We start from the raw sequence: 26,967 nt of genomic DNA, 5'->3' as shown, positions 1-26,967 counted from the left end.
TTGGCATTCAGGCTAAAGAGCTCAATCTTGGTTTCATCAGCACAGAGAATCTTGTTTCTCATGGTCTGAGAGCCCTATAGGTGCGTTTTGGCAAACTCCAAGTGGGCTGTCATGTGCATTTTACTGAGGAGTGGCTTCCGTGTGGCCATTCTACCATAAATGCCCGATTGGTGGTGCTGTAGAGATGGTTGTCCTTCTAGAAGGTTATCCCATCTCCACATAGGAACTCTGGAGCTCTGTCAGAGTGACCATCGTGTTCTTGGACACCTCCCTGACCAAGGCCCTTCTCCCCCGATTGCTCAGTTTGGACGGGCAGCCAGCTCGGGGAAGAGTCTTGATGGTTCCAATGTGTCCTTGGAGGCCACTGTGTTCTTGGGGACCTTCAAAGCTGCAGACATTTTTTGGTACCCTTCCCCAGATCTCTGCCTCGACACAATCCTGTCTCGGAGCTCTACGGACAATTCCTTTGACTTCATGGCTTGGTTTTTGCTCTGACATGCACTGTCAACTGTGGGACTTTATATAGACAGGTGTGTGCCTTTCCAAATCATGTCCAATCAATTTCATTTACCACAGGTGGACTCCAAGTTGTAGAAACATCTCAAGGATGATCAATGGAAACAGGATGCACCTGAGCTCAATTTCGAGTGTCATAGCAAAGGGTTTGAATATTTATGGTTATTAGGAACATAAATCCAAGTGCATCCCACATGGCACCCTATTCCCTAGAGTGCAAGGGCCCTGGTCAAAAGTAGTGCAGTAAATAGGGTGACATTTGGCACACACACAAAGTCCTTGGTGCTAAGAGATAACATCCCCTTTATTCCTAGGAGAGACTGTCTCAGAGCTGTTGGAGAAACAATGTAAGACGGTTTACAAAACAAGGAAGTGATGCCAGGTAACTAAATGATCTGGCTCCATAAGAGTTATTGTTATGGTGAAATGTGATGTTCCGACTTCTGCCAAAGCCTATTTTCCTCTATGTAGGTTTGTCAAGTACGAGTCTCATTGAATGAACAGACATAAATGTGAAAGTAATTCTGTTTCTGGATTGTGGTAGGTTTTTGGCCTCAGATACAGTTCATTACTGTACACTTCAAAAGGTACTAAGTTTGACTGGGGTAGGCTATCACCCCAATAAATTGCTTTAAAGGCAGTTGTTCAAAGCAACAGGAAAATCAGAGGTGTCTCTGTGTCACTGATTTAATCTCAGCCAGTCTGTGTTCCCTCAAGCATTTCAGCAAAACAACTCATCACAAGTTACTCCTACAAACAACTCTTGATAACCACTTCTCCAACTCACAGAACTTGCAGTTCATGGATGGTGAGGTTTGAATTATTCAAAGACCAAAGAGCAGGGGTGTCTATTTCAGTCTGGTGAAGAAACAGTACAGTTCTGAATAATGTGTACAGTAAAAACACATAGTAGCACCAATTCCACTTTTGTTCAGGTTAATTGCATTTTATAGTCTAAGCACAGTCATTTTTATTAACAGAGTCGATCCAGAAAACTACAGTAGAAGAGTGTTCATAAGTGATGATGCCAAAACAATTGGAACACTATTGGAAACAAGCTGGTCTACCAGAAAATCCTTAGACATGGAGATACATCTAGTGAACAAACTAGATACAGACAGTATGCAAACTTTGACGGAATTAATCAAATACACCACACTAGCCCAACATTGGAACACTGTACTGTCTACTACTGTACGCTCTCTTCTGGCAACCATTAATTATTATGTTGTGAGTCAACAGAAAGGCAGGCAGAGGTTTTATGGACAGATAAATGACAAGTCTGACCATTTATGTTGCTATGTTTACCTTCATTTAACTAGGCTTAAGAACAAATCCCTATTTTCAATGATGGCCTAGGTACAGTGGGTTAACTGCCTTATTCAGGGGCAGCCTTTCGGTTACTAGTCCAATTCTCTAACCACTAGGCTACCTGCCGCCCCCTGTTGAAGCAGTCGTCTACTTATTCAGCGCCCATCAAGACCAAGTGTCAGAACACTATGTTCCTACACATTCTCTTCACACAAGGAAAAATGTTTTATTTAATGTTTGCTAAGTCTGACATATTTAAGCTTGTTAAAGAAAAAGAAAATAGCTTTTAAACATGGGCAAGACTACACTTTCCTGAGTAATCAGGATGAGTCATCTCTTTTACTGCACATATTCTGTCTACTATAAACTAAAACAAAGTTAAGGGGGACATTTTTGGGAAAATAATAAATGTAATAATAAATTATTCACTAAGCCCAGTGAGAGACAGCTCTTCTACAATTGTACAGCTGAATAACTAAGGGAATGATGCATATCATCCTAAAAAGCTCAATTCAAACCAGAGGTTCAGGACAGTATGTCCTCGAGGTCCATAAAGGCTGACTTAGTGCTTTCACAATCACCAGCCCAATACAACAGCAGGTAGTGAACATTATCAGGTACTGAAAAACATCCTGGACCCTCTCCCCCATCTAGCCCCACTTCACATGACATATGTTGCTGGGCTGCTGAACAAGTGATTGCCTATAGAGGTAATAAGTCCAACATCTACAGACAGAGTTGGCCCTTGGGAACTAGAAACAGGCTCTGTTATTGTTATTGTTATTGTTATTGTTATTATTATTATTATTATTATTTGAAACAGGCGCTGTCAGAGGAAACAAGGAAAGAAATGTTTCCTTATGTTGTGAACTTAAATCCCAATGCAGCCTACATACATTTAGTCCACCATAGAATAACATGGTTAGTTAAGATAAAGATATCTAACTGTATCAGAATTCATGTAGCCATAGAAACTGATCCCGAGTGTTTGAATGAGAAACATGGTTGAGTAATCAGAGAGTTGTTCTTTCTTCTTTATTACAGTGGATTGCTTCAGTAAATGTGAAAGCAGACACAGAAGAGATATAGGGAGAGTCTGTCCTAAACCCACCCTTATCTCTAATAAACCGCCAACCACCGAAAAATCACCAGGTTTCACATTTGATCATGTATTGATTTGTTTTTGATATGGAAACAGGTTCCTTGCCGATGCATGCTGTAAGTTAAGATAAGAATGAGACAACAGCATGCCTCCAGGCCAGGGACACTCCCATGGATGAAAGTATCTTACTTTCACTATACCAGGTTTGTTTAATATATCACATTCTACGTTTGTCTCACAAGGGAAGAAGAAATTTCAAAAAAGTGTCAAACTTGGGGATTACTGTAATTGAAAAGTTGTATTTAGTTTTAAGAGATTTAATAGTTTTCAGAATGGTTGTTTTCTTTAATAATTTATTCAACTGTTGTGAAGTTGTCCTGTACCGTCAGAGTCAAGCTTGAGACTTCTTGTTGATACCGTTTTTTCCATCATAGACAAAGGGCTTTCTGATCTTCAGTTTCACTTTTTTGAATCTCTTCCTTTATGAAAAAAGTACAAAGATGTTAATTACCATCTGCATCAGTAGTCAGTCACATTGCTAATATATTGACACTTTATTTGTGATTTGCATCATCAGCTAATACCTCATTAACTTCAGGATGTTGCGGTGGTATATCTTCCACTTTGACAAAAACATCCTCATCCGACTTTTTACTTACATTTCCTGACCCTCCCTCTTGTAAAGGATAAATTAATACATGTGACCCCATTATGGTTACTCAGGGGTTGACAACTCAGGAGGGAGGGAGTATGGGCCCTGGTCAAATGTAGTATACTATATAGGGAACAGGATGCCATTCGGGACGCACCCTACAGGATAACTCACCTATGAGCTGACCATGACGGGGGAGTCTGAGTCTGGGATGCAGCAGGTCAGAGGGCTCTGTAGGGCGGAGTTTGGGGTTGTGGCTGTCCCACGTTCCATGGTTTCCGAACGGAGAGGTAGAGGAGACGAGGCAGGCTGCTGTCTCATGGTTTTCTAGGATATCACTTCCCTACAACACAGGAAAAGAGAATATCACTTCCCTACAACACAGGACAAGAGGATATCACTTCCCTACAACACAGGACAAGAGGATATCACTTCCCTACAAAACAGGAAAAGAGAATATCACTTCCCTGCAACACAGGAAAAGAGAATATCACTTCCCTACAACACAGGAAAAGAGAATATCACTTCCCTACAACACAGGAAAAGAGGATATCACTTCCCTACAACACAGGAAAAGAGAATATCACTTCCCTACAACCCAGGAAAAGAGGATATCACTTCCCTACAACACAGGAAAAGAGGATATCACTTCCCTACAACACAGGAAAAGAGAATATCACTTCCCTACAACCCAGGAAAAGAGAATATCACTTCCCTACAACCCAGGAAAAGAGAATATCACTTCCCTACAACACAGGAAAAGAGGATATCACTTCCCTACAACACAGGAAAATAGGATATCACTTCCCTACAACACAGGAAAAGAGGATATCACTTCCCTACAAAACAGGAAAAGAGGATATCACTTCCCTACAAAACAGGAAAAGAGGATATCACTTCCCTGCAACACAGGAAAAGAGGATATCACTTCCCTGCAACACAGGAAAAGAGGATATCACTTCCCTACAACACAGGAAAAGAGGATATCACTTCCCTACAACACAGGAAAAGAGGATATCACTTCCCTACAACACAGGAAAAGAGGATATCACTTCCCTACAACCCAGGAAAAGAGGATATCACTTCCCTACAACACGGGAAAAGAGGATATCACTTCCCTACAAAACAGGAAAAGAGGATATCTCAGGAAGAGGCCAAAACGTAAGTAAGTGGAAGTCTTCTGGAGGGTAGCTCTATTTCCCTGTGTAGGGCAGGTATACAGAAGCCATACAGTACCTGTCCCTGCTCCAGCTCTAGAGCCGAGTCTTTACTGGCTTTTAGAGAGAGTAGTTACTGGCTTTTAGAGAGAGTAGTTACTGGCTTTTAGAGAGAGTAGTTACTGGCTTTTAGAGACAGTAGTTACTGGCTTTTAGAGAGAGTAGTTACTGGCTTTTAGAGAGAGTAGTTACTGGCTTGGAGAAAGGCTTGGAGAGAGTCGTTACTGACTTGGAGAAAGGCTTGGAGAGAGTCGTTATTGGCTTGGAGAAAGGCTTGGAGAGAGTCTTTACTGGCTTGGAGAAAGGCTTGGAGAGAGTCGTTACTGACTTGGAGAAAGGCTTGGAGAGAGTCGTTACTGACTTGGAGAAAGGCTTGGAGAGAGTCGTTATTGGCTTGGAGAAAGGCTTGGAGAGAGTCGTTACTGGCTTGGAGAAAGGCTTGGAGAGAGTCGTTATTGGCTTGGAGAAAGGCTTGGAGAGAGTCGTTACTGGCTTGGAGAAAGGCTTGGAGAGAGTCGTTACTGGCTTGGAGAAAGGCTTGGAGAGAGTCGTTACTGGCTTGGAGAAACGCTTGGAGGGAGTCGTTATTGGCTTGGAGAAAGGCTTGGAGAGAGTCGTTACTGGCTTGGAGAGAGTATTTACTGGCTTGGAGAGAGTCGTTATTGGCTTGGAGAGAGTCGTTACTGGCTTGGAGAAAGGCTTGGAGAGAGTCGTTATTGGCTTGGAGAAAGGCTTGGAGAGAGTCGTTACTGGCTTGGAGAGAGTATTTACTGGCTTGGAGAGAGTCGTTACTGGATTTTAGAGAGAGTAGTTACTGAATTTTAGAGAGAGTAGTTACTGGCTTTTAGAGAGAGTAGTTACTGGCTTTTAGAGAGAGTAGTTACTGGCTTTTAGAGAGAGTAGTTACTGGCTTTTAGAGAGAGTAGTTACTGGCTTTTAGAGAGAGTAGTTACTGGCTTTTAGAGAGAGTAGTTACTGGCTTTTAGAGAGAGTAGTTACTGGCTTTTAGAGAGAGTAGTTACTGGCTTTTAGAGAGAGTAGTTACTGGCTTTTAGAGAGAGTAGTTACTGGCTTTTAGAGAGAGTAGTTACTGGCTTTTAGAGAGAGTAGTTACTGGCTTTTAGAGAGAGTAGTTACTGGCTTTTAGAGAGAGTAGTTACTGGCTTTTAGAGAGAGTAGTTACTGGCTTGGAGAGAGTCGTTACTGGCTTGGAGAGAGTCGTTACTGGCTTGGAGAGAGTCGTTACTGGCTTGGAGAGAGTAGTTACTGGCTTGGAGAGAGTCGTTACTGGCTTGGAGAGAGTAGTTACTGGCTTTTAGAGAGAGTAGTTACTGGCTTTTAGAGAGAGTAGTTACTGGATTTTAGAGAGAGTAGTTACTGGATTTTAGAGAGAGTAGTTACTGGATTTTAGAGAGAGTAGTTACTGGCTTTTAGAGAGAGTAGTTACTGGCTTTTAGAGAGAGTCGTTACTGGCTTGGAGAGAGTCGTTACTGGCTTGGAGAGAGTCGTTACTGGCTTGGAGAGAGTCTTTACTGGCTTGGAGAGAGTCTTTACTGGCTTGGAGAGAGTCGTTACTGGCTTGGAGAGAGTCGTTACTGGCTTGGAGAGAGTCTTTACTGGCTTGGAGAGAGTAGTTACTGGCTTTTAGAGAGAGTAGTTACTGGCTTTTAGAGAGAGTAGTTACTGGCTTTTAGAGAGAGTCTTTACTGGCTTGGAGAGAGTCGTTACTGGCTTGGAGAGAGTCATTACTGGCTTGGAGAGAGTCGTTACTGGCTTGGAGAGAGTCGTTACTGGCTTGGAGAGAGTCTTTACTGGCTTGGAGAGAGTCGTTACTGGCTTGGAGAGAGTCGTTACTGGCTTGGAGAGAGTCTTTACTGGCTTGGAGAGAGTCGTTACTGGCTTGGAGAGAGTCGTTACTGGCTTGGAGAGAGTCGTTACTGGCTTGGAGAGAGTCTTTACTGGCTTGGAGAGAGTAGTTACTGGCCTTTAGAGAGAGTAGTTACTGGCTTTTAGAGAGAGTCGTTACTGGCTTTTAGAGAGAGTAGTTACTGGCTTTTAGAGACAGTAGTTACTGGCTTTGAGAGAGAGTAGTTACTGGCTTTTAGAGAGAGTAGTTACTGGCTTTTAGAGAGAGTAGTTACTGGCTTTTAGAGAGAGTAGTTACTGGCTTTTAGAGACAGTAGTTACTGGCTTTGAGAGAGAGTCGTTACTGGCTTGGAGAGAGTCGTTACTTGATAGGAGAAAGTCATTACTGGCTTGGGAAAGGTCGTTACTTCCTTGGAGAGAGTCGTTACTGGCTTGGGGAAAGTCGTTACTGGCTTAGAGAGAGGTCTGGACGTCATCAGGCTCAGCCGGAAGTCTTCATCTTCCTCATTCTCGTCCTCTCTGCTGCCATAGTTAGTCAGAGCCTGGCTGTCTGCCTTAGACAGGTCTACAGGACCAACACAGACCAAATCAAACACTTCATACAATACCAAAAATATATATGTATTAACCAAGGTGAAATTAAATTTTGCAGCTCACTTATTAATAGAAGCAGTCCTTCACTGTCATTCATATCTTCCTCTTCTTCTCCTTCTAAGGCATCATTGCAGCTGTCATCTTTCAAATTAGTTATCCTTTCTCCTGCCTCAGCACATTCCTCCCTCCGCTCTGTTTCATCTTTGTCTTAACAAAACACATTCAAGATACAGTAGTTTAGGAATTTTGTAGATGACAGGTTTTGCATCTCAAATGGCACCCTATTCACTCTGTAGTGCACTAATTTTGATCAGGGCTCTGGTCAAAAGCAGTGCACTACATAGGGAATAGGGTATAATTTGGGACACACATGCGTTGACACATTGTAAAGGCTCCCTCATCTTGTACCACATGTAAACCAAGATCATAGTGTACACTACATGACCAAAAGTATGTGGACACCTGCTCATCCAACATCTCATTCCAAAATCATGGGTATTAATATGGAGTTGGTCCCTCCTTCGCTGCTTTAACAGCCTCCACTGTTTTGGAAAAGCTTTCCACTAGATGTTGGAACATTACTGTAGGGACTTGCTTGCATTCAGCTACAAGAGCATTAGTGAGGTCGGGCACAGATGTTCGGCGATTAGGCCTGGATCGCAGTCGGATTTCCAATTAATCCTAAAGGCATTCACTGGAGTTGAGGTCAGGGCTCTGTGCGGGCCAGTCAAGTTCTTCCACACCGATCTAGACAAACCATTCCTGTATGAACCTCACTTTGTGCAAGGGGGCATTGACATGTTAAAACAGGAAAGGGCCTTCCCCAAACTGTTGCCACAAAGTTGGAAGCACAGAATGTTCTAGAATGTCATTGTATGCTGTAAGCATTAAGATTTCCCTTCAATGGAACTAGGGGTCTTTTCCCAAACCAGACTATTATTCCTCCTCCACCAAACTTTCAAATAAAATAGAATTTTATTGGTCACATACACATGGTTAGCAGATGTTAATGTGAGAGTAGCGAAATGCTTATAGTTCTAGTTCAGACAATGCAGTAATACCTAACAAGTCATCAAACAATTTCACAACAACTACCTTATACACACAAATGTAAGGGATGAATAAGAATATGTACATATAAATATATGGATGAGCGATGGCCGTGCGGCATAGGCAAGATACAGTAGATGGTATAGAACAGTATATAGAGTCGGAAGTTTACGTACACCAGCCAAATACATTTAAACTCAGTTTTTCACAATTCCTGACATTTCATTCCCTAAGTCAGGGAAAAATTCCCTGTCTTAGATCAGTTAGGATCACCACTTTATTTTAAGAATGTGAAATGTCAGAATAATAGTAGAGAGAATGATTTATTTCAGCTTTTATTTCATTCATCACATTCCCAGTGGGTCAGAAGTTTACATAGACTCAATTGGTATTTGGTAGCATTACCTTTAAATTGTTTAACATGGGTCAAGCGTTTCGGGTAGCCTTCCACACGCTTCCCACAATAAGTTGGGTGAATTTTGGCCCATTCCTCCTGACAGAGCTGGTGTAACTGAATCAGCTTTGTAGGCCACCTTGCTCGCACACACCTTTTCAGTTCTGTCCACAAATTGTCTATAGGATTGAGACCAGGGCTTTGTGATGGCCACTCCAATACCTTGACTTTGTCGTCCTTAAGCCATTTTGCCACAACTTTGGAAGTATGCTTGGGGTCATTGTCCATTTGGAAGACCCATTTGCGAACAAGCTTTAACTTCCTGACTGATGTCTTAAAACCTCCTAGGGAGTTTTATTCCTCTGCTGGTAGCGTGACTACAGCTCAAGCTCATTACCATAACGCACAATGCGCAAAAATATTCCTAAAAATATTTAACCTCCACACATTAACAAGTAAAATAGCTCAAATGAAAGATAAACAAGTTGTTTATCTAGCCAGCAAGTCAGATTTCTAAAATGTTTTACGGTGAAAACATAGCACATATTTATGTCAAACCACCACCGCAGACATAGCTCATTAGCATAGCCAAGTAGGAAAAAATATGCAATCAACAAACGCAGGATTAAAAGAAAAATCATTTCACTAACCTTTTGAAATCTTCATCAGATGACAGTAATATAACATGTTACACAGTACATTCATTTTTTTTCAATAATATGCTATATATATATCCATAAATCTCTGTTTACAATGATGCATCGTTCAAAAAATGCTACCCAAATGTCCTGAGAAATGACGATAGCCCCGGCAGATAACGTCAGCTAACAAGGAATACACATCATAAACTTTGACTAAATATGCATGTTTTACATATGTATAGCAAAATACACTTCTTCTAAATGCAATTGCATTGTTACATTTAATTTTAACGTTACATTTTGCGTTCACTAGACTATAATATGGAGTCGGCGCTCCCACAGTAGCATAATGACTCCTCTATCTTGGAGTCGACAGAAACCCAAAATTAATACATTAAATATTCCCTTACCTTTGTTATTCTTCCATCAAACGACCTGTAAGGGATTATACTCACCAAATTAGCATTCAGTTTTCAAGTCTGCGTCTTTCGGTTCTCAAAATAGCCTGATTTTGGTAAAAATGTAGTCAAAATTGAAGTGGTTGCGCACCAAAACTTTGAAAGTATATATAATATGTCGAGTAAACTTGTCAAACTAACTTCATAATCAAGCTTTAACATGTTATAAAGGTGTACAGCAATTTTGAGAACAAACAGAAACACAAGCACCGTTCAATCGATCTTGGAAAAGAGAGAGGACTTGACCATTGCGCACAGGTTTTTTTGAGTGACTGAGAGCTTACCGCGTGCTCAAACTCTCGCGTGGGCGATTCTCACAATGAGAAGCCCCATTGAAAGCTGAGATCACGCTGAACACGTGGAGACTGTTCCTGGTGCTGTAACTGTTTGGGGAGGGTGTTTGCGATGAGGTCAAAGGTGACCCAACTTTTCAGATGAGAAGAGATAGTTTGGGAAAATGCAGATTTTGAGAGTTCTGCTTTACATAGAGACATAATTTAAACAGTTTTAAAAGCTTTAGAGTGTTTTCTATTTGATAATATTTTTTATTTGCATATATTAGCAACTTTTGACAAAAATGTATCATGTTTTATATGGGTACCCAAATCCTCCAGAAGGGGCAGTAAACCGTGGTATCCTGAACAGGTTAAGATGTTGCTTCAACATCATTTTCCTTTCTCACGAAGCCATCTATTTTGTGAATTGCACCAGTCCCTCCTGCAGCAAAGCACCCTCGCAACATGATGCTGCCACCCTTGTGTTTCACGGTTGGGATGGTGTTCTTCGGCTTGCAAGCATCCCCCTTTTCCCTCCAAACATAACGATGGTCATTATGGCCAAACAGTTCTATTTTTGTTTCATCAAACCAGAGGACATTTCTCCAAAAACCATGATCTTTGTCCCCATGTGCAGGTGAAAACCGTAGTCTGGCATTTCTATTGCGGTTTTGGAGCAGTGGCTTCTTCTCTGCTGAGCAGCCTTTCAGGTTATGTCAATATAGGACTCATTTTACTGTGGATATAGATACTATTGTTGCAGGAATTAAATTCCTCTGTCTTAATACCCAATTAAAATCAAACACTCTGTCAATTCATAAGGATATGTATGACCCTTATTAGTATAAAAATGGACAGAGCCCAGTCTTAAAGTCAAACAGCAGCCTTTATTCACGAGAGTACTGCTCCTTACACATTTTACCACAGGTTATAAACTGAAAATGACGTCAGAGTTTTCTAAATGTTCCGTCTCTTCTTGACACTGGTAGAAAGGCTCTATAGTTCTCAAGCCTTCCCACCTCGCCTAGAGCCAAGGTCAGCCAGTGTAGATAAGCATTCTAGCCAGTCTGGCGATATAGTTCATTAATTTCTACCAAGGAACAGACAGTCATTGTTCTAATTCTTGATTATATTTACACACATTATATTCAGTACTAGGATTAAAAATAAAATTCATACAAACACAGTAACATAATAGTATTCTGATTAGTACATATACAGTAACATAATAGTATTCTGATTAGTCAGTCCTGATTGAAATGTATACATAATTAGTCATTATTGATAAAAATTCCGTTAACAACAATTTTTTTTTTTTTTACAATTATTTTTAATTTTACCCCCTTTTTCTCCCATATTTCGTAGTAACCAATTATTAGTAGTTGCTATCTTGTCTCAACGCTACAACTCCCGTACGGACTTGGGAGAGACGAAGGTTGAAAGTCCTCCAAAACACAACCCAACCTTCTTAACACAGCGCGCATCCAACCCGGAAGCCAGCCGCACCAATGTGTCGGAGGAAACACTGTGCACCTGGCGACCTTGGTTAGCGTGCACTGCGCCCGGCCCGCCACAGGAGTCACTGGTGCGCAATGAGACAAGGATATCCCTACCGGCCAAACCCTCCCTAACCCGGACGACGCTAGGCCAATTGTGCGTCGCCCCACTCAGAGTCTCTGGTGGCACAGCTAGCGCTGCGCTGCAGTGCCCTAGACCACTGCACCACCTGGGAGGCCGTGGATATAGACCCAGAGTCTCTGGTGGCACAGTCTCTGGTGGCACAACCCAGAGTCTCTGGTGGCACAGCTAGCGCTGCGATGCAGTGCCCTAGACCACTGCGCCACCTGGGAGGCCGTGGATATAGACACTTTTGTACCTGTTTCCTTCAGCATCTTCACAAGGTCCTTTGCTGTTGTTCTGGGATTTATTTCCACTTTTCGCACCAAAGTACGTTCATCTCCTTCCTGAGCGGTATGATGGCTGCGTGGTACCATGGTGTTTATACTTGCGTACTATTGTTTGTACAGATGAACTTGGTACCTTCGGGAATCTATAATTGCTCCCAAAGATCAACCAGACTTGTGGAGGTCTACCATTTTCTTCTGAGGTCTTGGCTGATTTCTTTTTATTTTCAAAGAGGCACTGAGTTTGAAGGTAGGCCTTGAAATACATCTACAGGTATACTTCCAATTGACTCATATGATGTCAATTAGCCTATCAGAAGCTTCTAAAGCCATGACATCATTTTCTGGAATGTTCCAAGCTGTTTAAAGGGACAGTCAACTTAGTGTATGTAAACTTCTGACCCGCTGGAATTGTGATACAGTGAATTATAAGTGAAATAATCTGTCTGTAAACAATTGTTGGAAAAATTACTTGTGTCATGCACAAAGTAGATGTCCTAACCAACTTGCAAAAACTATGGTTTGTTAACAAGAAATGTGTGGAGTGGTTGAAAAACGAGTTTCAATGACTCCAACCTAAGTGTATGTAAACTTCCAACTTCAACTGTACATATGAGATGAGTAATGTAGGATATGTAAACATTATTAAAGTCGCGTTATTTAAAGGGACTAGTGATAACTTTATTAAGTCTATTTATTTAAAGTGGCAGAGATTTGAGTCTGTATGTTGACAGCAGACTCTATGTTAGTGATGGCTTTAACAGTCTGATGCGAGATAGAAGCTGTTTCTCGGTCCCAGTTTTGATGCACCTGTACTGACCTCGCCTTCTGGATGATAGATGGGTGAACGGACAGTGGCTCAGGTGGTTGTTGTCCTTGATGATCTTTTTGGCCTTCACATCGGGTGCTGTAGGTGTCCTGGAAGGCAGGAAGTTTGCCACCGGTGATGCATTGTGCAGACCACACTACCCTCTGGAGAGCCTTGCGGTTGAGGGCGGTGCAGTTGCCGTACCAGGCAGTGATACAGCCCGACAGGATATTCTCGATTGTGCATCTGTAAAAGTTTGTTTTAGGTGACAAGCCAAACTTTTTCAGCTTCCTGAGGTCGAAGTGGCGTTGTTGCGCCTTCTTTACCACGCGGGCTGTGTGGGTAGACCATTTCAGTTTGTCCGTGATGTGTCAGCGAGGAACTTAAAACTTTCCTGAAGTCCACGATCATCTCCTTTCTTTTGTTGACTTTGAGTGAGAGATAATTTTCCTGACACCACACTCCAAGGGCCCTCACCTCCTCCCTGTAGGCCGTCTCGTCGTTGTTGGTAATCAAGCCTACCACTGTAGTGTCGTCTGCAAACTTGATGATTGAGTTGGAGGCGTGCATGGCCATGCAGTCATAGGTGAACAGGGAGTACAGGAGAGAGCTGAGAACGCACCCTTGTGGGGCCCCAGTGTTGAGGATCAGAGGGGTGTTTCCTACCTTCACCACCTGGGGGCGGCACGTAAGAAAGTCTAGGACCCAGGGTCTCGAGTTTTATGCTGAGTTTTGAGGGTACTATGGTATTAAATGCTGAGCTATAGTCAATGATCAGCATTCTTACATAGGTATTCCTCTTGTCCACATGGGATAGGGCAGTGTGCAGTGTGATGGCGATTGCATCAGTGAACCAATTGGGACGGTAAGCAAATTGGAGTGTGTCTAGGGTATGAGGTGGGGGGTGGAGGTGAAATGCTCCTTGATTAGTCTCTCAAAGTACTTCGTGATGACAGAAGTGAGTGCAACGGGGCGATAGTCATTTTGCTCAGTTACCTTAGCTTTCTTGGAAACAGGAACAACGGTGGCCATCTTGAAGCATGTGGGGACAACAGACTGGGATTGGTATTGATTGAATAGGTCCGTAAACACACCAGCCAGCTGGTCTGCGCATGCTCTGAGGAAGCAGCTAGGGATGCCGTCTGAGCCAGCAGCCTTGCGAGAGTTAATGCATTGAAATGTTTTACTCACGTTGGCCACGGAGAAGAGCCCACAGGCTTTGGTAGCGGGCCGTGTCAGTGGCACTGTATTGTCCTCAAAGCGAGCAAAGAAGTTGTTTAATTTGTCTGTGAGTAAGATGTCGATGTCCGCGACAGGTCTGGTTTTCTTTTTGTAATCCGTGATTGACTGTAGACCCTGCCACATACGTCCGAAGCAATCCTGAAACGTGGAATCTGATTGCTCAGACCAGCGTTGGACAGACCTGAGCATGGGCGTTTCCTGTTTTAGTTTCTGTCTATAGGCTGGGAGCAACAAAATGGAGTCATGGTCAGATTTGCCGAAGGCAGGGCCGGGGAGGGCTTTGTATACAAACTTTACAGTTGGCACTACCAAAGATTCGTCTGTCGGACTACCAGATGGTCAAGCGTGATTCATTACTCCAGAGAACATGTTTCCACTGCTCCAGAGTCCAGTGGCGGTGAGCTTTACACCACTCCAGCCGACACTTGGCATTGCACATGGTGATCTTAGGCTTGTGTGCGGCTGCTCGGCCTTGGAAACCAATTTCATGAAGCTCTCAAAGAACAGTTATTGTGCTGACATTGCTTCCAGAGGCAGTTTGGAACTTGGTATTGAGTGTTGCAACCGAGGACAGACAATTTTTATGCTCTACACACTCAGCACTCGGTGTCCCATTCTGTCAGCTTGTGTGGCCTACCATTTCGTGGCTGAGCCATTGTTGCTCCTAGATGTTTCCACTTCCCTACCATAACAGCACTTACAGTTGACTGGGGCAGCTCTAGCAGGGCAGAAATGTGACAAACGGACTTGTTGGAAAGGTGGCATCCTATGACCGTGCCACGTTAAAAGCCATTGAGCTCTTCAGTAAGGCCATTCTACTGCCAATGTTTGTCTTTGGAGATTGCATGGCTGTGTGCTCGATTTTATACACCTGTCAGCAAGGGGTGTGGCTGAATAGCTGAATCCACTAATTTGAAGGGGTGGTCACATACTTTTGTTCATATAGTCTATGCAAATGAAAAGGGTGACAGGATGAAAATAGTAAACTTACTTTATCTTCATTTTCCAGCGCTGTCGGGTATGGCTGTTGTTCTGCCAATGATTCTGTCTCCTGGAAAACAATGAATAAATGAAATAACAATTTGGCTGCATTTGTCAAACTCCTATATGATGGTAAATAAAATAAACACATTGTCAAACACTAATACCAACCTCAGTGTAGCAGGTCCATTTCACTGCAGGGGCTGTGATAGTGCTGGTGCATTGAACATTCTGCTTGACTGCCAACCTGTTCATGTCCTGTATCAGGTGGAAGAAGGCCAGCTCATGGAAGATGGCCTCAGAGAGGTCCACCAGTAGATCACCACCACTGCCTCTCAACAGCCTCCCTGCATAACGGGCCATGGAACTCTGACAAAGGTGAAATAGAGAGAAAGATGTTTTTAAACCCAGACAGATAGAAGTTAATGTCAAATTAACAATAGGATCAGTTATGTTCCAAATGGCACCAAATTCCCTACATAGACTACAAAGGGAAGCCCAGCCGTGAACTGCCCAGTGGCACAAGACTACCAGACGAGCTAAATTACTTCTATGCACGCTTCGAGGCAAGCAACATTAAAGCATGTATGAGAGCACCAGCTGTTCTGGACGACTGTATGATCACGCTCGCCACAGCCAATGTGAGTAAGACCTTTAACCAGGTCAACATTCACAAGGCCGCAGAGTGAGACAGATTACCAGGACGTGTACTCCAAGCATGCGCTGACCAACTGGCAAGTGTCTTCACTGACATTTTCAACCTGCCCCTGGCCGATTCTGTAATACCTACGTTTCAAGCAGACCACCATAGTCCCTGTGCCCAAGAACACCAAGGTAACCGACCCGTATCACTCATGTCTGTAGCCATGAAGTGCTTTGAAAGGCTGGTCGTGGCTCACATTAACACCATCATCCCAGAAACCCAAGACCCACTCCAATTTGCATACCGCCCCAACAGATGCACAAATGACTTAATCTCTATTGCACTCAACACTACCCTTTCCCACCTGGACAAAAGGAAAACCTATGTGAGAATGCTGTTCATTGACTGCAGCTCAGTGTTAAACACCATAGTGCACTCAAAGCTCATCACTAAGCAAAGGACCCGGGGACTAAACACCTCCCTCTCCAACTGGATTCTGGACTTCCTGACGGGCCACCCCAGGTGGTAATAGTAGGCAACAACACATCTGCCACGCTGATCCTCAACACAGGGGCCCCTCAAGGGTGCGTGCTGAGTCCCATCCTGTACTCCTTGTTCACCCATGACTGCGTGGCCAAGCACAACTACAACACCATCATTAAGTTTGCAGATGACACAATTGTGGTAGGCCTGATCACCGACAACGATGAGAGAGTCTATAGGGAGGAAGTCAGAGACCTGGCAGTGTGGTGCCAGGACAACAACCTCTCACTCGACGTGGTCAAGACAAAGGACATGATCGTGGACAACAGGAAAAGGAACGTCTCTTTCATATTGTCCGAGATTCCTAAAGATTGGAAAGCTGTCGCAGTCATCCCCCTCTTCAAAGGGGGTGGCACTCCAGAACCAAACTGTTGGGTCTAGACCTATATCCATCCTTCCCTGCCTTTCTAAAGTCTTTGAAAGCCAAGTTAACAAAACAGATCACTGACCATTTCGAATCCCACTGTACCTTCTCTGCTGTGCAATCCAGTTTCAGAGCTGGTCACGGGTGCACCTCAGCCACGCTCAAGGTACTAAACAATATCATAACTGCCATCGATAAAAGACAGTACTTTGCAGCCATCTTCATTGACCTGGCCAACGCTTTCAACTCTGTCAATCATTGTATTCTTATCGGCAGACTCAACAGCCTTGGTTTCTCAAATGACTGCTTTGCCTGGTTCACCAACTACTTCTCAGACAGAGTTCAGTGTGTCAAATCGGAGGGCCTGTTGTCCGGACCTATGGAAGTCTCTATGGGGGCACCACAGGGTTCAATTCTTGGGCCGACTCTTTTCTCTGTATATATCATGCCGCTCTTGCTGCGGGTGATTCTGTATACAATCTGGCCTTTCTTTGGACACTGTGTTAACAAACCTCCAAACGAGCTTCAATACATACAACACTCCTTCCGTGGCCTCCAACTGCTCTTAAATGCTAGTAAAACTAAATGCATGCTTTTCAACAGATCGCTGCCCTCACCCGCACGCCCGACGAGCATCACTACTATGGACGGTTCTTACTTAGAATATGTGGACAACTACCTATGTGTCTGGTTAAACTGTAACCTCTCCTTCCAGACTCATATTAAGCATCTCCAATCCAAAATTAAATCTAGAATAGGCTTCCTATTTCGCAACATAGCCTCCTTCACTCATGCTGCCAAAATACCCTCGTAAAACTGACTATGCTACCGATCCTCGACTTCGGCAATGTGATTTAGAAAATAGCCTCCAACACGCTACTCAGCAAACTGGATGTCTATCACAGTGCCATCCGTTTTGTCACCAACGCCCCATATACCACCCACCACTGCGACCTGTATGCTCTCGTCGGCTGGCCCTCGTTACATATTCGGCGCCAGACCCACTGGCTCCAGGTCATCTGTAAGTCTTTGCTAGGTAAAGCTCAGCCTTATCTCAGCTCACTGGTCACCATAACGACACCCACCCGTAGCACGCGCTAAAAAAGTACATCATTTTCTTGAGGAATGTAGTGAAGTAAAAGTAAAACTTGTGAAAAATATTCATAGTAAAGTACAAAAAACAACTTAAGTAGTACTTAAGTACTTTTCACTGCGGAACGCTAATTGTAGGCCCAAAAGGCTTCTTAACAGCTTCTACCCCCAAGCCATAAGACTGCTGAATAGCTAACCAAATGGCTATCCAGACTATTTGCATGGATCCCCCCCCCTTTTTTAAGATGCTGCTACTCGCTGTTTATAATCTATGCATAGTCACTTTACCCCTACCTGTACATATTACCTCAATTACTTCGACTAACCTGTGACCCTTTTTGTCACCAAATGGTGTCAGTAGAGGAGGTGTTAAACCTGTTGAAGTCATTACACGATGGTAAATCTACAGATTAGGATCTTATGGACAATGTTTTACTTCGCTATGCTGCTTCCCAGATTGCAGCTCCACTGAAATATATATTTAATTGGTCACCGGAAAAGGGGATGTTTGCAAATGTATGGAAGCATGTGAAACTGTGTCCTATTCCGAAAGACAGCAAAGAACCCATTACTCTTGCCAATAGTCAACCAATTAGTCTACTCCCTTCACTCAGTAAGTTATTGGAGGGTACTGTGAGTAGACAAATATGGGAGTATATGGAAAAGAATGATCTGATTACAGCCAATCAGCATGCTTATCGCAAACACCATTCCACTACATTGGTTGACATGACTGACAATTGGCTCAATGCTATGGATAATGGCAGGTTTGTGGGTGTATTATATTTAGATTTTAGTGCAGCATTTGATTTAGTGGATCATTAAATAATTTTGACAAAATTAATGCATTATGGTTTTAAGGAGGTAGCATTGAATACTGTCACGACCTGACCTTAGAGAGCCTTTTTATGTCTCTATTTGGTTTGGTCAGGGTGTGATTTGGGGTGGGCTTTCTATGTTTTTGTTTTCTATGATTTTGTATTTCTATGTTTTAGCCGGGTATGGTTATCAATCAGGGACAGCTGTCTATCATTGTCTCTGATTGGGAACCATACTTAGGTAGCCCTTTCCCTCCTTTCAGGATGGGAAGTTCACTTTGTTTGTGGCACTTAGCCCAGTTGAGCTTCACGGTCGTTTTATTGTTTTGTTGGCGAAATTTTTTCTTAAATAAAAATAAATGTACGCTCACCACGCTGCACCTAACCAAATGGCTATCCAGACTATTTGCATGGATCCCCCCCTTTTTTAAGCTGCTGCTACTCGCTGTTTATAATCTATGCATAGTCACTTTACCCCTACCTGTACATATTACCTCAATTACTTCGACTAACCTGTGACCCTTTTAGTCTACAAATGGTGTCAGTCGAGGAGGTGTTAAACCTGTTGAAGTCATTACCCGATGGTAAATTTACAGGTTATGATCTTATGGACTAATGTTTTAAGACGATATGTGTCTTCTTCAGCTGCCCGTGACAGAACTACCCACCACAAAAGGACCAAGCAGCGTGGCCAGGATTATGAGACAACCTGGGAGGAGGCAGAGAGGTGGTCGGTCGACCCAGGGAGAGTGCCAGAGCCCGCCTGGGATTCAATTGAGCAGTGCGAGGAGGGATACCGGAGAATGGAATTGGCGACACGTACACGGCTAGCGAGGAAGCCCGAGAGGCAGCCCCAAAAATATTTTTGGGGGAGGCACACGGGGAGTTTGGCTGAGTCAGGTTGGAGACCTGAGGCAACTCCCCGTGCTTACCGTGGCGAGCGTCGTACTGGTCAGGCACTGTGTTATGCGGTGGAGCGCACAATGTCTCCAGTGCACGTTCACAGCCCGGTGCTCTACATCCCAGCTCCCTGCATCTGCTGGGCTAGGGTGAGCATCCAGCCAGGACGGATGGTGCTGGCTCAGCGCGCATGGTCTCCAGTGCATCTCTTCGGCCCAGAATATCCTGCGCCGGCTCTGCGCACTGTGTCTCCGGTACGTCTGCACAGCCCAGTGCGTCCTGTGCCAGCGCCCCGCATTTGCAGGGCGAAGATAACCCCCCAGCCAGGACGGGTTGTGCAGGCTCTAAGCTCGAGACCTCCAGTGCGCCTCCATGGCCCAGTGTATCCGGTGCCTCTGCCAAGGACAAAGCCTCCTGTATGTCTCTCCAGCCTGGTGAGTCCTGTGCCTGTGCCCAGAACTAAGCCTCCTGTGTGTCTCTCCACTCCAGTGATGATCCATGGCAAGAAGCCTCCAGTGATGATCCATGGCAAGAATCCTCCAGTGATGATCCATGGCACGAAGCCTCCAGTGATGATCCATGGCAAGAAGGCTCCAGTGAGGATCCCTGGCAAGAAGCCTCCAGTGATGATCCATGGCACGAAGCCTCCAGTGATGATCCATGGCAAGAATCCTCCAGTGATGATCCATGGCAAGAATCCTCCAGTGATGATCCATGGCACGAAGCCTCCAGTGATGATCCATGGCAAGAAGGCTCCAGTGAGGATCTATGGCACAAGCCTCCAGTGATAATCCATGGCAAGAAGCCTCCAGTGATGATCCATGGCAAGAAGCCTCCAGTGATGATACATGGCATGAAGTCTCCAGTGATGATCTATGGCACGAAGCCTCCAGTGATGATCCATGGCAAGAAGGCTCCAGTGAGGATCCATGGCACGAAGCCTCCAACGACGGCCTCCAGTCCGGAGCCTCCAGCGACGGTCTCCAGTCTGGAGTCTCCAGCGAGGGTCTCCAGTAAGGCGTCTCCAGCGACGGTCTCCAGTCCGGAATCTCCAGCGACGGTCACCAGTCCGGAGCCTCCAGCGACGGTTCCCAGTCCGGGGCACGCAGCGAGGGTGCCCAGTCCAGGGCCAGCAGCGAGAGTGCCCAGTCCGGGGTCCGCAACGAGGGTCCCCAGTCTGGGTCGGCGACGAGTGTCCCCGCACCAGAGGTGCCACCAAAGTGGGGTGAGCCTGTGGTGAAGCGGGGTCTGCGTCACGCACCTGAGACGCCACCGCAGATAGATGCCCACTCAGACCCTCCCCTATAGGCTCAGGTTTTGCGGCCGGAGTCCGCACCTTTTTGGGGGGGTGTTTTTGTTTTCTATGATTTTGTATTTCTATGTTTTAGCCGGGTATGGTTCTCAATCAGGGACAGCTGTCTATCGTTGTCTCTGATTGGGAACCATACTTATGTAGTCCTTTTCCCTCCTTTCAGGGTGGGAAGTTAACTTTGTTTGTGGCACTTAGCCTAGTTGAGCTTCACAGTCGTTTTCTTGGTGACATTTATCCTAAATAAAAATAAATGTACCGTCACCACGCTGCACCTTGGTCCTCTTCTTCAGACGCCCGTGACAGGTACAGTCATATCTAACGGACAGGAAACAGTCCACCTACAGTGGGGAGAACAAGTATTTGACACACTGACGATTTTGCAGGTTTTCCTACTTACAAAGCATGTAGAGGTCTGTCATTTTTTTATCATAGGTACACTTCAACTGTGAGAGACGCAATCAAAAACAAAAATCCAGAAAATCACATTGTATGATTTTTAAGTAATTAATTTGCATATTATTGCATGACATAAGTATTTGATCACCTACCAACCAGTAAGAATTCCGGCTCTCACATATATGTTAGTTTTTCTTTAAGAAGCCCTCCTGTTCTCCACTCATTACCTGTATTAACTGCACCTGTTTGAACTCGTTACCTGTATAAAAGACACCTGTCCACCCACTCAATCAAACAGACTCCAACCGCTCCACAATGGCCAAGACCAGAGAGCTGTGTAAGGACATCAGGGATAAAATGGTAGACCTGCACAAGGCTGGGATGGGCTACAGGACAATAGGCAAGCAGCTTGGTGAGAAGGCAACAACTGTTGCCGCAATTATTATAAAATGGAAGAAGTTAAAGATGACGGTCAATCACCCTCGGTCTGGGGCTCCATGCAAGATCTCGTGGTCAATGACCTGAAGAGAGCTGGGACCACAGTCTCAAAGAAAACCATTAGTAACACACTATGCCGTCATGGATTAAAATCCTGCAGCGCACGCAAGGTTCCCCTGCTCAAGCCAGCACATGTCCAGGCCTGTCTGAAGTTTGCCAATGACCATCTGAATGATCCAGAGGAGGAATGTGAGAAGGTCATATGGTCTGATGAGACAAAATAGAGCTTTTTGGTCTAAACTCCACTCGTCGTGTTTGGAGGAAGAAGAAGGATGAGTACAACCCCAAGAACACCATCCCAACCGTGAAGCATGGAGGTGGAAACATCATTCTTTGGGGATGCTTTTCTGCAAAGGGGACAGGATGACTGCACCGTATTGAGGGGAGGATGGATGGGGCCATGTATCGCGAGATCTTGGCCAACAACCTCCTTCCCTCAGTAAGAGCATTGAAGATGGGTCGTGGCTGGGTCTTCCAACATGACAATGACCTGAAACACACAGCCAGGGCAACTAAGGAGTGGCTCCGTAAGAAGCATCTCAAGGTCCTGGAGAGGCCTAGCCAGTTTCCAGACCTGAACCCAATAGAAAATCTTTGGAGGGAGCTGAAAATCCGTATTGCCCAGCGACAGCCCCGAAACCTGAAGGATCTGGAGAAGGTCTGTATGGAGGAGTGGGCCAAAATCCCTGCTGCAGTGTGTGCAAACCTGGTCAAGAACTACAGGAAACGTATGATCTCTGTAATTGAAAACTAAGGTTTTTGTACCAAATATTAAGTTCTGCTTTTCTGATGTATCAAATACTTATGTCATGCAATAAAATGAAAATTAATTACTTAAAAATCATACAATGTGATTTTCTGGATGTCTCTAACAGTTGAAGTGTACCTATTATAAAAATTACAGACCTCTAAATGGTTTGTAAGTAGGAAAACCTGCAAAATCGGCAGTGTATCAAATACTTGTTCTCCCCACTGTATATCAATGGTTAATTTTCTTCCCCTTATGCTTTAAACTGTGTAATACCGCAGGGCAGTTTCCTTGGGCCACTTCTTTATTTAATATATACCAACGACCTTCCTTATGCCTTATCTGTAACTCAAGCTACTATATGTGCAGATGACACTACAATTTATACAGCAAGACAATCGGTTCAACAGGTACATCAAGCTTTACAGGGAGATTTGGAGAATATCAGGGAGTGGGTTTGCCAGAACAAACTTGTTTTAAACACCAAGAAAACCCAAGTTATGTTGGTATGTTCCACTAGGAAAAGGCCAACATAGCATGGGATACAATTAAGTATGGGAGGAGTGCAAATTCGGGAAGTGGCAGAAACCAAACTACTAGGAGTGCAGCTAGACAACTGCTTATCATGGTAATCTCAAATAACTAATCTATGTAAAACAAATATTAAAACTGCATGCATGATCAGAAGGATATCTAAATATTTACCAGGAAAGATTCTTAAGCAAATAACACAAACATTAATTGAGAATCAGGTGAACTACTGTTCTGTGGTCTGGGGACATGCATTAGCAAGTGAAATTAGGGGGATGCAGATTGCACAGAACAAAGCAACAAGGACTGTTTTAAGGTGGAGATATGGTTCTTCTGTTGTAGTCATGTGCAATGCGCTTTGTTGGTTATCAATCAACAAGATCATTAAAAAAAATATGCTTATTTAATTTAATAATATACACCATTTTAAACGGCCAAACTCTATTCACAACCACAACAGTATTCAGTTGGTAAGATACAGACATTCAGTAAATACTAGGAATAGATTGTGTTATCCAGACAGAAAAGAGAAATAGGTAAAAGAACATTTCGATTTAGAGCCATAAAGAAATGGAATAATTTAACTGAGCAAACCAGAAATCTCTCAATATATCAATTTAATCAATATTTTAAAAGCATTTAAATAAAACACATAGAAATGTTGTGTTGGACTATAGTAGATGAAGAATCAATATATTTTTTGACTGTTATTTATCGGGTAAATATGTTAGTGCATTATGTCTGTTTGTAACAGTGCGTTTATATGTGAAAATGTGTTCATATTATAAATAGTATTTTAATGTTTTAGGACTCTTGGAAGAGGAGTCCAAATGAGGATTAAAAGAGATCCAAATAAAAACAAAAAATAAAAAACAAAAATTGACTCAGTACTGGTACTTGTTGCTCTTTTATTTTTTTTACTTTAGTTTATTTAGTAAATATTTTCCTTAACTCTTATTTTTCTTAAAATTGCATTGTAAGTAAGCATTTCACTGTAAGGTCTACCTACACCTGTTGTATCCGGCGCATGTGACAAATACAATTTGATATAATTTGATTTGACAGTGCACTACTTTTGACCAGAGTCCTACAGTATGAGTCAAAAGTAGTGCACTTTATAGAGAATAGGGTGCGATTTGGGACGCAGGCAGGATGTGATGTTTTCTCACCTGCAGAATATCACTGAGCTGTTTGTGGAAGAAGTGGATGAATTCTCTGCTGTCAGAGCCAGAACCTTGTGTCTGATGGACGCCAGGAGATAAGAAGATAACTCCTCCTTCACACGCTCCTGACAACACAACACACAGTGAGAAATGAACAAGTTCTTCATTTCAGTTCTAAAGAACTCTTTTTCAGCTAAGAAATGGCATAAAATGCAATAAGTATACACATTCAGGGCTTTGAAATCCCAAATATCCTACACCAAGCATTGTGTTTAACCTTCAAAATGGGAAGGATCTCAGCCATGATAGCATTTATCTGCCTGTCAAGTTGTTGAGTGTTGGTACACTGGATTTCATTTAAGGAAGAGTTAGTACCATCACAGGCACCTAAAAAGCAGCAGAGTGTCCAGTCAATCATAGCAACAGATCAAAGTTAAACAGACACTTAGACATATAGCATAGACTATTAATTAAGGAGACAGCAGTGTCCAGTCAATCATAGCAACAGATCAAAGTTAAAAAGACACTTAGACATATAGCATAGACTATTAATTAAGGAGACAGCAGTGTCCAGTCAATCATAGCAACAGATCAAAGTTAAACAGACACTTAGACATATAGCATAGACTATTAATTAAGGAGACAGCAGTGTTCAAATCCATGAACGGTTTTTACCCAGATCCTCATTGGCAAATGGCTTACGGTGGGAGGCGATAGACAGGATGCATTCACCTCCTTCTGAAACATTTATTTTCTGTCTCTTTCCTGAATAATCCTCTTACAAATCAAATAAACAGTGACATTAATATTATTCTTGTTATGGTCATTTTAGTCTGTTAATAAAACTAACAAAGGATGTAATGTGTTACATTAGTCAGGTGATTGCAGGTCAGAGAAACGCATACATACAGCAATGATGTCTTAAGAACATGGTCTCTCTGGATGTCAGTTCTGTGGTGGGGGAAGCCTGGAGAACAGGGCTGGCAGGCACAGGCTGGTCTTCAGTCACATCTCTTTTGGAAGGATGCCGAGCCACTGTCCTGCAAGTAATAAAACATTGTCTTGATTAAGATTTTAAAAAACAATCACATATGGATCTTTTATTCACGTACTGACAATAGCCGATTGTATAACACCTGTAGATGGTAAATGGCACAATTAAATTGTTCCAGTACCTTCAGGGCGAATAGTGCTCTCTGCCGTAGGTAGTCTGTGTTGAGCAGCTGCAGCTGGGCCTAGTCTCATTCTGAGATATCACATTAGCCATCTCAGAGTAGATGGCCTCACGCAACAGCTCAAACAATGAACCACCCGTGACCAACGCATCTGTGAACACACAAACCAACACACATTCCTTTAGGTCAATGCCTGTATCCCAAATGGCACCCTATTCCCTATGTACCAGATTCATTGCTCTATAATCCCCTTCACTGACCAGTGGTTCTGCAGTGTCCTCTACTCTGCGTCCTCTTGTTTTTAGATGAGGACAGGCTGTGTTTAAACATGAGGCTGACGGGGTGGTGGCCTTGCTGGATTTGAGGGTTGTCATTGGGCTGGCGGTGGTGTCCGCGGGGTTGGATAGACTGCTGGTGACAATTCCAGAAGATTTCTCTCCAAACCGACTGCTCCTGCTATTTCTATAGAGAGGAAATAACCTGGAGGTTTTCTGGCTCTTTGCTTTACCACCGAGCATGTCTGGACTTCCAACATGGACATCAGCCAAGCTGACGGCGCTTGGCAGTGTGCTTCTGTCCTCCTTATCCTCATTCTCAGGAACCCTAGTGTTGAGAATCATAGTGGTTATATTCTGGAACATTGTCTCCATTCACAACATATATTTAGTGTGCCAATCCAATCAGAAAACATTCTCCCAACTGAACAGGCACAGGCTTCCACTTCCTCAAATTGAGTATGCTTTTCAATAACAAATCGTTATGTAATTTACCATGAAACAGAGGAGGAGCCAGCTCCAAAAACTGTGATTGCAGTAGGTTTGCCATTGTTCTGGCCCATTCACAGAGTGGCTATCATGTGGCTGTGGAAAGACTGTATCATGAGTTGCCAGCACAGGGGACTTCGGCTCAGCCCACTGCTGCCATCTGGTGCTGGACTGGGGAACCGGTAATTCCCCCACAGATGGGTGAGGTGCAGGACATGGGTAAAATCCTGAAAAGATACAAACAGTTACTGATCAATGATGTCTTATAATTAACTATGTATACTTTGCAACACTTTGTTCTTGTTAAGTCATACAAAATCCCCAGCTTGCATTGAAACCTTTAGAGTCAAATATAGACCTTGCCTGAAGGAGGATATGAGAAGGTGCTGATGTGACTCATGTTCAAGGTATTTATTGGGGGACGGCAAGGGAGGTTGAGACTGTTGTTCGTGTAGGAGATCATTCAAAAGCTGCCTCATTCTGTCAAATGAAATAATGTTTTCTTGAAGTGGACAGGCATGCATTTTCACCACTGACCAGTGAACAAGCCCTTGCATTTGGTCACAATACAGTAATGTCATCGCTGTTTATGGTCAAGGCTTTACTGTATCCCACCTTTGGATGTTGTTCTGTTGTCTGGCCAGCTGGGTGCAGCAGTGGTTAAGTTGGTTGATAATAAGGTAGACCTGTGTGTGTCCAGGGCTGATGCCATAAGGGCTCAGGTAGAGTACAGACTGAAACACATAGGACATACAGTGGGGCAAAAAAGTATTTAGTCAGCCACCAATTGTGCAAGTTCTCCCACTTAAAAAGATGAGAGAGGCCTGTAATTTTCATCATAGGTACACTTCAACTATGACAGACAAAATGAGGAAACAAAATCCAGAAAATCACATTGTAGGATTTTTTATTAATTAATTTGCAAATTATGGTGGAAAATAAGTATTTTGGAAGGATGCCCACTGTCAGTGAAAATAAGAATTTGTTCTTAACTGACTTGCCTAGTAAA

The 26,967-nt window shown here is 43.5% G+C and overlaps 1 long non-coding RNA gene across 1 annotated transcript; it reads right to left on the bottom strand.

Annotated features, from left to right (window-relative positions):
* Positions 1-4,995: 4,995 nt before the first annotated feature.
* Positions 4,996-25,906, bottom strand: LOC118372273 (uncharacterized). The gene is made up of 7 exons (XR_004823187.2): positions 25,455-25,906; positions 25,195-25,345; positions 24,026-25,059; positions 15,183-15,380; positions 15,022-15,081; positions 7,322-7,465; positions 4,996-7,229 (listed from the first exon to the last, which is right to left on the bottom strand). It is a non-coding gene; the product is annotated as an uncharacterized LOC118372273 (long non-coding RNA).
* Positions 25,907-26,967: the final 1,061 nt, after the last annotated feature.

This window comes from Oncorhynchus keta, chromosome 30, assembly GCF_023373465.1.
Source record: "Oncorhynchus keta strain PuntledgeMale-10-30-2019 chromosome 30, Oket_V2, whole genome shotgun sequence".
Classification (NCBI taxonomy): domain Eukaryota; kingdom Metazoa; phylum Chordata; class Actinopteri; order Salmoniformes; family Salmonidae; genus Oncorhynchus; species Oncorhynchus keta.
This window is presented reverse-complemented; position numbering and strand designations above follow the sequence as displayed.